At 38.9% G+C, this 9,182-nt stretch overlaps 2 long non-coding RNA genes across 2 annotated transcripts; both read right to left on the reverse strand.

Moving 5' to 3' along the window:
* Positions 1–5,689: 5,689 nt before the first annotated feature.
* LOC129762630 (uncharacterized) lies at positions 5,690–6,761 on the reverse strand. Its single transcript, XR_008740688.1, has 3 exons — positions 6,619–6,761; positions 6,163–6,559; positions 5,690–6,106 (listed from the first exon to the last, which is right to left on the reverse strand). It is a non-coding gene; the product is annotated as an uncharacterized LOC129762630 (long non-coding RNA).
* Positions 6,762–7,464: 703 nt separating this feature from the next.
* LOC129762726 (uncharacterized) lies at positions 7,465–9,182 on the reverse strand. The gene is made up of 3 exons (XR_008740712.1): positions 8,886–9,182; positions 7,911–8,818; positions 7,465–7,853 (listed from the first exon to the last, which is right to left on the reverse strand). It is a non-coding gene; the product is annotated as an uncharacterized LOC129762726 (long non-coding RNA).

Here is a 9,182-nt window from a genome sequence, read left to right on the forward strand (position 1 = left end):
CTTCAACTCTCACGGAACTGCCTGGGGGGAACAGTACGACGACAGTCGTTCATTGTTGATATATGACTTTTGTAACAGCTTCAATATGACCGTTTTGAACACTGGGGAAACAACACGTGTACCTAAACCTCCTGCTAACCCAAGTGCTCTTGACCTCTCGCTTTGCTCGAATTCACTATCGTTAGATTGCAAGTGGAATGTAATCCAGGACCCCAACGGTAGTGATCACTTGCCAATCAAAATTTCCATCACCATTGGGTCGAATTCTTCTGAATCTATAAACATGGCATATGACCTCACAAGACACATTGACTGGAAAAAATATGCGGACGCGATTGCTCTAGCCATCAATTCCAGAGATGGTTTACCTCCATTGGAGGAGTATAACTTCCTTTCTCGTTTGATATATGACAGCGCGGTTCGCGCTCAAACGAAACCCATCCCAGGTTCCACCATTTCCCGAAGGCGTCCCAATCTATGGTGGGATAGCCAATGTTCCAAGCTTTATGTAGAAAAATCGAATGCATTTAAAGCTTTTCGGAAACGTGGAACCCCTGAAAATTTTCAAACGTATTTAGCCCTTGAAGATCAATTTAAAAACTTAATCAAAGGGAAAAACGTGCTTATTGGCGAAATTTCGTGGGAGGTTTGTCACGAGAAAGGTCAATGAAAAAATTATGGAAAGTGGCTCGAAACATGAGAAATCGCTCTTCAACGAATGAAAGCGAAGAATATTCACATCGATGGATTTTTAATTTTGCACGGAAGGTTTGTCCTGATTCCGCTCCTGTGCAAAAAATTGTTCGAGATATACCACAAGATAGGTGCGATCTTGATTCCGAGTTTTCGATGGTAGAATTCTCTCTTGCTCTCCTTTCATGTAACAATTCTGCTCCGGGATCGGATAGAATTAAGTTCAACTTGCTGAAAAACCTCCCTGATGTGGCGAAACATCGCTTGTTGAATTTATTCAATCGGTTTCTGGAGAATAATATTGTTCCAGATGATTGGAGACAAGTACGAGTTATAGCTATTCAAAAACCCGGAAAACCCGCGTCCGACTTCAATTCGTACCGCCCAATAGCAATGATGTCTTGTATACGGAAATTGTTGGAGAAAGTGATCTTGTTTCGCCTTGATCGATGGGTTGAAACGAATGGCCTACTCTCAGATACACAATATGGGTTCCGCAGGGGCAAGGGGACGAATGATTGTCTTGCGTTGCTTTCTTCAGAAATTCAAATGGCTTACGCCGAAAAAAAACAAATGGCTTCAGTATTCTTGGACATAAAGGGGGCCTTCGATTCTGTTTCAATAGAGGTTTTGTCGGACAAATTACACTCTCGGGGTCTGCCGCCTCTATTGAATAATATGTTATATAACTTGCTTTGTGAGAAACATTTGAACTTTTCTCACGGAGATTCGGCAGTAAGTCGGGTCTCTTACATGGGCCTCCCCCAGGGCTCATGTTTAAGCCCCCTTTTGTACAACTTCTATGTAAGCGACATCGACAATTGTCTTACACAAAATTGCAGCCTAAGACAACTTGCAGATGATGGAGTGGTGTCTGTCGTAGGACCAAACGAATCCGACCTGCAAGGACCCTTACAAGATACTTTGAACAATTTTTCAACCTGGGCCATTGGGCTAGGGATCGAATTCTCCACGGAGAAAACAGAGATGGTGGTTTTTTCTAGGAAGCATAGACCAGCAAAACCAAAGCTTCAACTTTTGGGTAAACCGATCACTCATGCTATGTCATTCAAGTATCTTGGGGTCTGGTTCGACTCCAAATGTACTTGGGGGGCCCATATTAGGTATCTGAGTAAAAAATGCCAACAAAGAATAAACTTTCTCCGTACAATTACCGGCACCTGGTGGGGAGCCCACCCAGAAGATCTTATAATGTTGTATCGATCAACTATTCTCTCAGTGATGGAGTATGGCAGTTTCTGTTTTCAATCAGCTGCCAAAACACACCTCATTAAACTCGAGCGAATTCAGTATCTTTGTCTCCGTATTGCGTTGGGATGTATGCCCTCAACGCATACCATGAGTCTCGAGGTTTTGGCAGGCCTACTCCCACTAAAAGATCGCTTCAATTTATTATCTCTTCGGTTCTTCATCCGGTGTAAGGTCATGAACCCATTGGTGATCGGAAATTTTGAGCAGCTGATCGAGCTAAATTTTCACTCCGGATTCATGAGTTCATATCATGAATTCATCTCCATGCAGGTTGATCCTTCTTCGTATATTCCCAACCGTGTTTGTTTCCCTGACTACATCAATTCCTCTGTGCATTTTGATCTGTCCATGAAGCAAGATATCCATGGATATTCAGATTACCAACGATCGAGGATCGCTCCAACGATCTTCGATGAAAAGTATGGGGGTATCAATTGTGATAATATGTACTTTACTGATGGGTCCACTATAAACGAGTCCACAGGATTTGGAGTGTTCAACGAATTTTTTAGCACCTCACACAGTCTTCAGAATCCTTGCTCAGTGTATATTGCTGAATTGGCAGCAATTCATTGGGCGCTGGACAGCGTCGCCTCACGACCTGTTGAACACTATTACATTGTAACGGATAGTCTTAGCTCTGTCGAAGCTATCCGTTCAGTGAGGCCGGAAAAGCACTCGCCGTACTTCCTTGAGAGAATACGAGAAATTTTGAGTGCTTTATCCAGACGCTGTTATGTCATTACCTTTATCTGGGTCCCTTCACATTGCTCCATTCCGGGTAATGAGAGGGCTGACTCATTAGCAAAGGTAGGTGCAATTGAAGGCGATATTTATCAGCGTCAAATCGCCTTCAATGAATTTTATTCTTTAGTCCGCAAAAATACCATCGCTAACTGGCAACGCAAGTGGAATGAAGATGAATTGGGCCGGTGGTTTCACTCGATTATCCCTAAGGTTAGCCTCAAACCGTGGTTCAAAAGTCTGGACTTGAGTCGGGACTTTATTCGCACCTTCTCCCGACTCATGTCCAATCACTGTTCGTTAGATGCACTACTCTTCCGTTTCAATCTTGCCAGCAGCAATCTCTGCGTTTGTGGCCAAGGTTATCACGACATCGAGCACATTGTTTGGTCGTGCGAGGTGTATCTGGTCGCCAGATCGAATTTAAAAAACTCCCTTCGGGCCCGAGGAAGACAGCCCAATGTGCCGGTGAGAGATGTGTTGGCTCGGTTAGACCTTGATTACATGTCTCATATATATGTTTTCCTTAAAGCTGTAGATCTTCGTGTGTGATTGCCCCTACATCCTTATACCCTCCTTTCCTTCCTTTGCGGGTAATTCGTCCCCTTGCTATAAATAGTAGAATAAGTTGAAATGTAAATACACTATAGATATACGAATAGATTTATAAATTGAGTGTTCATCAACATTGTTACAATTTCCTTATATCCCATCCTTCTCCTAAAAATATGTCACCCTCCTAAACTCGAGTACACCGCGAGTAATCGGTTTTCCACCTTACTAACCATAGATGTAAGAAAATTGTTTATATATATAGTTTTAAAATTATATTTAAGAATTCGGCTCCTTTAAACTTAAGTAACTGAGCCTGTAAAAATAAACGAATTAAAAAAAAAAAAAAATAAACTAGACCTATGCTACTAGAATCCAGTCTTCCCGCAAGTGTGAGTTTTGCTTATTGGCTTCAATTTAATATATCGATCATCTAAATCGGTTCAGTAGTTCAAATGTTATGATTTTTTGCAGAAAGTTATTTTTGGACAAATGGGGAAAAATGATTTTTTTTAAAATCATATCTAAAAAACGAAAAAATAGCAACCCTCATATCGAGATATGTTGTGTAAAAAATCCTCAGCTTTCAAGAAAAAATATAAAAATATATAGCGCCCTCTAGTCCAAAGTCATAAAAAAAATAAAAAACGACTACAATCAATAATTACTAAAATATAATTATGTTTTTCGCAAGTTAAATATTTTTTTATAAAAGGCTAGGTCAATTTTATATGTCGATCATCTAAATCGATTCAGTGATTCAAATGTTATTAATTTTCATTTGTCATTTTTGAGAAAAAGTGGAAAAAAATGATTTTTCGGACCACTTAATAACTTATGTGCTGTAAGTGTGTTTAAATGTTTCAACGATCTACACATACATACACAAACATACGCGTTGTTAATTTTTATAAAACACAGTATTTCTCCGTTGATATATTGGACATCCACCAAGGCTTGCGGTCTTGTCGTTTTTATTTAAAAAAAATGCAGTGTATATTTTCCATCCGCCATGCAAGGCTATACAAGTTTTAGACCACCACACGGCCATGAACCATGTCTGTCGTAACAATATCGAACAGTAACCCATATTTCGTCATAAGCAGACCCGAAAGCAAATGTAAGTTGTTGAAAATTTTTATTCGATGTTGTTTAAATACATAGGTTGCATAGTCCTGACCCTAACTTCACTATTTTTCAATAAATCTCCTTGCATTTCAGCAAAACAATCTTGTCTAGAACAGAAAATAATTATCAGAGACAATTTTCGTTCAAGATTTTTCCTTACCTGCAGAGAATGCAATTGTTCATTAATTGTGAATAACCGTATCCTCTTTTTCGTCTGCAATGATGTCAAGGCAAAAGTACTTATGTGTATGAGTTCCAAACATCATACACACCAGATGGGCCAACAAGAAGGACTGCCGGGCCGCAGGTTGAGTATCGCTAGTCTAACGTCATGTGTATTGATATATACTAAATATAATAACTTTTCTGTATTAAAACTATGGAAAAATGTCATATGGTGAGTCAAATATTTTTGATGTGATGAATAGATGTGATGAATGTTTTACAGATATGTCTGTAAATTTACAAACATATTTGTAAATCTGGCATCTCTGGTGGTCTGAGAATTTATTGCAAGAAATCGCTTGAAAACATGCAAGAATTTGCTTGATAATGAAGTGGATTGAGTCCGCACCACTTAGCACTTCACTAACTCGTAAAACGTAGTTCAATGGCGTGCCGTTCATTTCGTTTCCACCGTGAAGTGTATTCGAGAATCAGGGCCAAAATTTCATTTTATATTGACGATTTTTCGTTCGATTTACAACCAGATGGCGCAGCGAGTAAAAAGAGGATGTTTTGTTTTTTTGATATGAAATTCGTTCAAATTTTCTAGAAAAATCAAAATTTATCTTCAAATTTCCCGGTTTCCTGTATTCTTTCCACGCTGAAAAGGTTAGAAAATCATCATTTTACAATATGCTATGTATATTACGAGGAATGGCTTGTTATAAGTATTGTAACTTTAATTTTTTACAACTAAGTAAACGATGAATGGGGTGATTTGCGCAAGAAATATTGCAAATCCTTCTCGTATCGACCCCTACATAATCAATGATATCAGCCAATTTGATATGATATCGATTTCATCGCACAAATGTGTGGCTCCAAAACCGAGGAATCACCCAACACGCTCCGTGAAACTACCCACATTCCATTTTGCCTGCCAAGATCGGGTCGATGAAATGTCAACAATCGACCTCAGATGCTGCCACCTTGCAATCGAGTTATCGACCTTTCATATGCATTCATCGAACAACTTGACGCCACTTTTTCGCCAACATGTGCAAGGCGTCGACCTGCTTGCAGCGCTGCTTGTTTGTATTGGTTTGTTATTGAAAATGAAAAGGAAATACATTGATCGATTTTAATCATTTTATTGAAAAAAAATAATAAAAATCTATGTATAATAAAAATAAGGTATATAATGGAATCGGTGCATCCGGGTTGTCTGGATTGACGATTCAAATCCGACTGAGTACATTGATGAATACCTCCTTGCCCTTGATGACACAGATATGTGGCTGAGGAGGATTCTTCAATGTGCGTGAAGCACGGGATCTCCGATGGGGAAAATTGCTCGAAATACTATCGATGGTCAGGTCCTGCTGCTGTTACTGTTGATGCTGTTCCCCGGAATAGCACCCTGGACTTAAAGGATACTGCTGCGGGAAAGCTGATGCTGTTGGCTGGCGTGACAGAAGTGGAAATAAGCAAGTGGTGATGAGGGAAATCATCTTTCTCACTCGCCGATTGATTGAGTCGGATGTATTCATAGCTGAAACAAAATAAAATGATTAGTAAGTGAAAAGCAGAAATGAATTCCCTACTCACCAGTTGTATGATCCGGATAAAAATGCGAACATTAAAATATCATGCGATTACGTTCGCTTACCTCGCCTATTTTCATTCTACTATACAACGGAATCAGTGCATTCGGGTTCCTCCGGGTGGTAATTCAGCTGAGCAAGTTGATAAATACCTCCTTGTCGTTGAGTTTTCGTGTCTGAAGAGGATTTTTGAATGTGCGCGAAGCACGGAACCTCTAATGGGGAAAGTTCTTCGCAATACCATACCATGGTCAAATTCTGCTGCTGCTGCTGTTGATGCTGTCCCCCGGCATTGCCAACAGGGGTTGGAGGTTACTGCTGCAGGAAAACGGATGTTGTTGGCTGCTGTGATAGAAGTGGAAATCCGCACTGTGGTGATGGGAGAAATTATCAATTCATAGCTGATAAGACAAGATAAAATAATTAATAATTAAAAAGCCGAAATATATTTCATACTCACCAGTTGTATGATCCATTTGTTTTTGTTTGAGATGACAGTTTAGCGGAGTGGAAAAAAGAACCACCAGTGATGCCATTTGGTTTGTTTAATTATTCAGTATTTTCGACTAACGAACTATCCGCGTTGACGATATTGGGGAATAGGCATGACAGTATGGATTTGCAGAAGGAATCAATACACTTTTAAAATGAAAATTATGAATGAACATGATTTTTCCTTAATCAAATTAGTACTCTATGTAAGTGAAAATCACCATTGCCTGCAAGTGGTGAAAAAACGTAATAAAAAATATGTTTTGAGATAATTTTATATTATAATGACAAGTTTTTTTGAGAATATCTGAACGTCTATAGAAAATAATTCAAATTAGGGTCATGACAACGTACTTTAAGTAGAAAAAATTATGCCAAGAAAAAAATTTCATACAAATTTTAGCAAATATAAACTGATTCGGGCCGACTAATATGATAGAGAATAGTTTGCCTCATACAAACTAATGCCGTATCCAGATGTCGATACCTAATCGTCGTCATCGTGAATAGGTAACAGCGTTACGGTCGTTGTTAGGTCGATGTTTTTTTCGTCGATTGGATTGTGGGCGCCCACATTCCGTTTTGCCTGCCAAGATCGGGTCGATGAAATGTCAACAATCGACCTCAAATGCTGCCACCTTGCAATCGAGTTATCGACCATTCATATGCATTCATCGAACAACTTGACGCCACTTTTTCGCCAACATGTGCAAGGCGTCGACCTGCTTGCAGCGCTGCTTCCAGCACTGCTTGCTGCTTGTTTGTATTGGTTTGTTATTAAAATGAAATGAAATATTAAAAGGAAAATACATAATCAATTTTAGTCATTTTATTACTCGAAAAAATACGTATTACAAAACAATATGTGTTTGTGATATACAAATAACCACAATACAGCGAAATTTTTAAATCCGGGGTTTCCGGATTGACGATTCGAGTCCAGCTGAGCTCGTTGATAAATACCTCCTGCGTTGATAGTTTTTATTTCCTTGATACACATTTGTGCCCGAGGATTCGATTCTGCTGTTGCCGCTGTTCTTGCTGTCTCCGGCATGGGTTTGGAGGATACTGCTGATTGGAATTGCAGATGTTGTTGGCTCCTGTGACAACGGTGAAAATCTGCACTGTTGTTCTTGTTGTTTGGCGACTGGTAATGGGGGAAATCATCTTCCGGCTAGTTTCCAGATGTTTTCACATCATAGTCTGAAAGAAAATGAAATAATTAATGAAAGAAAAAGCGATAACAGTTTCCTTAATCACCAGTTATATGGTCCATTTGTTTTTGTTTGAGATGACAGTTTAGCGGACTACCAGTGATACCATTTGGTTTTTTAATTATTCCGTATTTTCGACCAATGAACTATACACTCTTAGGAAAAATTGGTATATATGACGATTTTTGGGTAAATATTACCAATGATTAGTTGATTTTTGCGATATGAATTAAGTGCGCTACATATACAACATCACCGTCACCGTCAAATATTCTCTTGGACTTATTCTGCCGACGTCACAATTTCCGGTGATGATGTATGTGAATGTTACCATACGATTTCCATGGGAGAATATTTGACATTTCATTCCTTCACGTTGACTTCACAGTGACGGGACGTTGTATGTGCAGCGCACTTTATTCGTACATATTAGGCGATAACATTAGTAAACAAATGTAAAACCAGCCAGTATAACAGTAATTTTTGAACTATTGTATGCAATTTTAGTCATTTGTTGAACTATCTAAATGCGGTATAAACCACATTACAATGCACATTAACTCGAGGCATGGCCATTGCAGCGTCCAATATCTGATCCTGCATCAATTGAGTTTGATTCTCGGCTACAAATACAGAATGATTACTACAAACAGCTACGATAGACTACATCAAAGAGCCAGTTCTATGCCCCTTTTCAAAATTGAGTTGAAGCGCAGCGTCAGTGGAAACGGAACCTTCGTTTTGACGATTTCGAAAACATCCAATTGATCGAACCACCGATCACAATCGTCGGAAAATAGTTTATGAAGTTGCCCTTGACCAAATCCGACAATATAGCGGTGGAATTAGAGCTCAACTAGGCTCGTTTTAGTGTCTCGAATTACCCAGATTCCTCATTATTGAAGTAATGTCTTCACTTTCTCCCGCAACAGATGAGCATGGATCATTATTTGGCTGTCCAATATGTATCAATGTTGATTAAAGAACATAAATTGAATTAATTTTCAAGAACGTCACTCACCTGTCTGGGTAAATTCAACCTTTTTCTGTGGAGAAACAATATCGAAAAGTAGTTCCGCTCAACTCAATTATCAGCTAGACAATTAGGTTAATAATGTTCTGTTTACATTTCTTTCACGGTTTCCAGCAATGACAATCGTCAAAGTTACCGATACCGCTTAGTAAAATGTACCAATCATTGGCAGGGATGTATATTGCATCTAACATTGATTTTACATACAGTTGATTAATATTTACATAAAATATGTACATTCTACTAATGTTTGCCTCACAAAAGATTTGGCATATTTTAGTAATC

Source organism: Toxorhynchites rutilus, chromosome 1 (genome assembly GCF_029784135.1).
Source record: "Toxorhynchites rutilus septentrionalis strain SRP chromosome 1, ASM2978413v1, whole genome shotgun sequence".
In the NCBI taxonomy this organism is placed as follows: domain Eukaryota; kingdom Metazoa; phylum Arthropoda; class Insecta; order Diptera; family Culicidae; genus Toxorhynchites; species Toxorhynchites rutilus.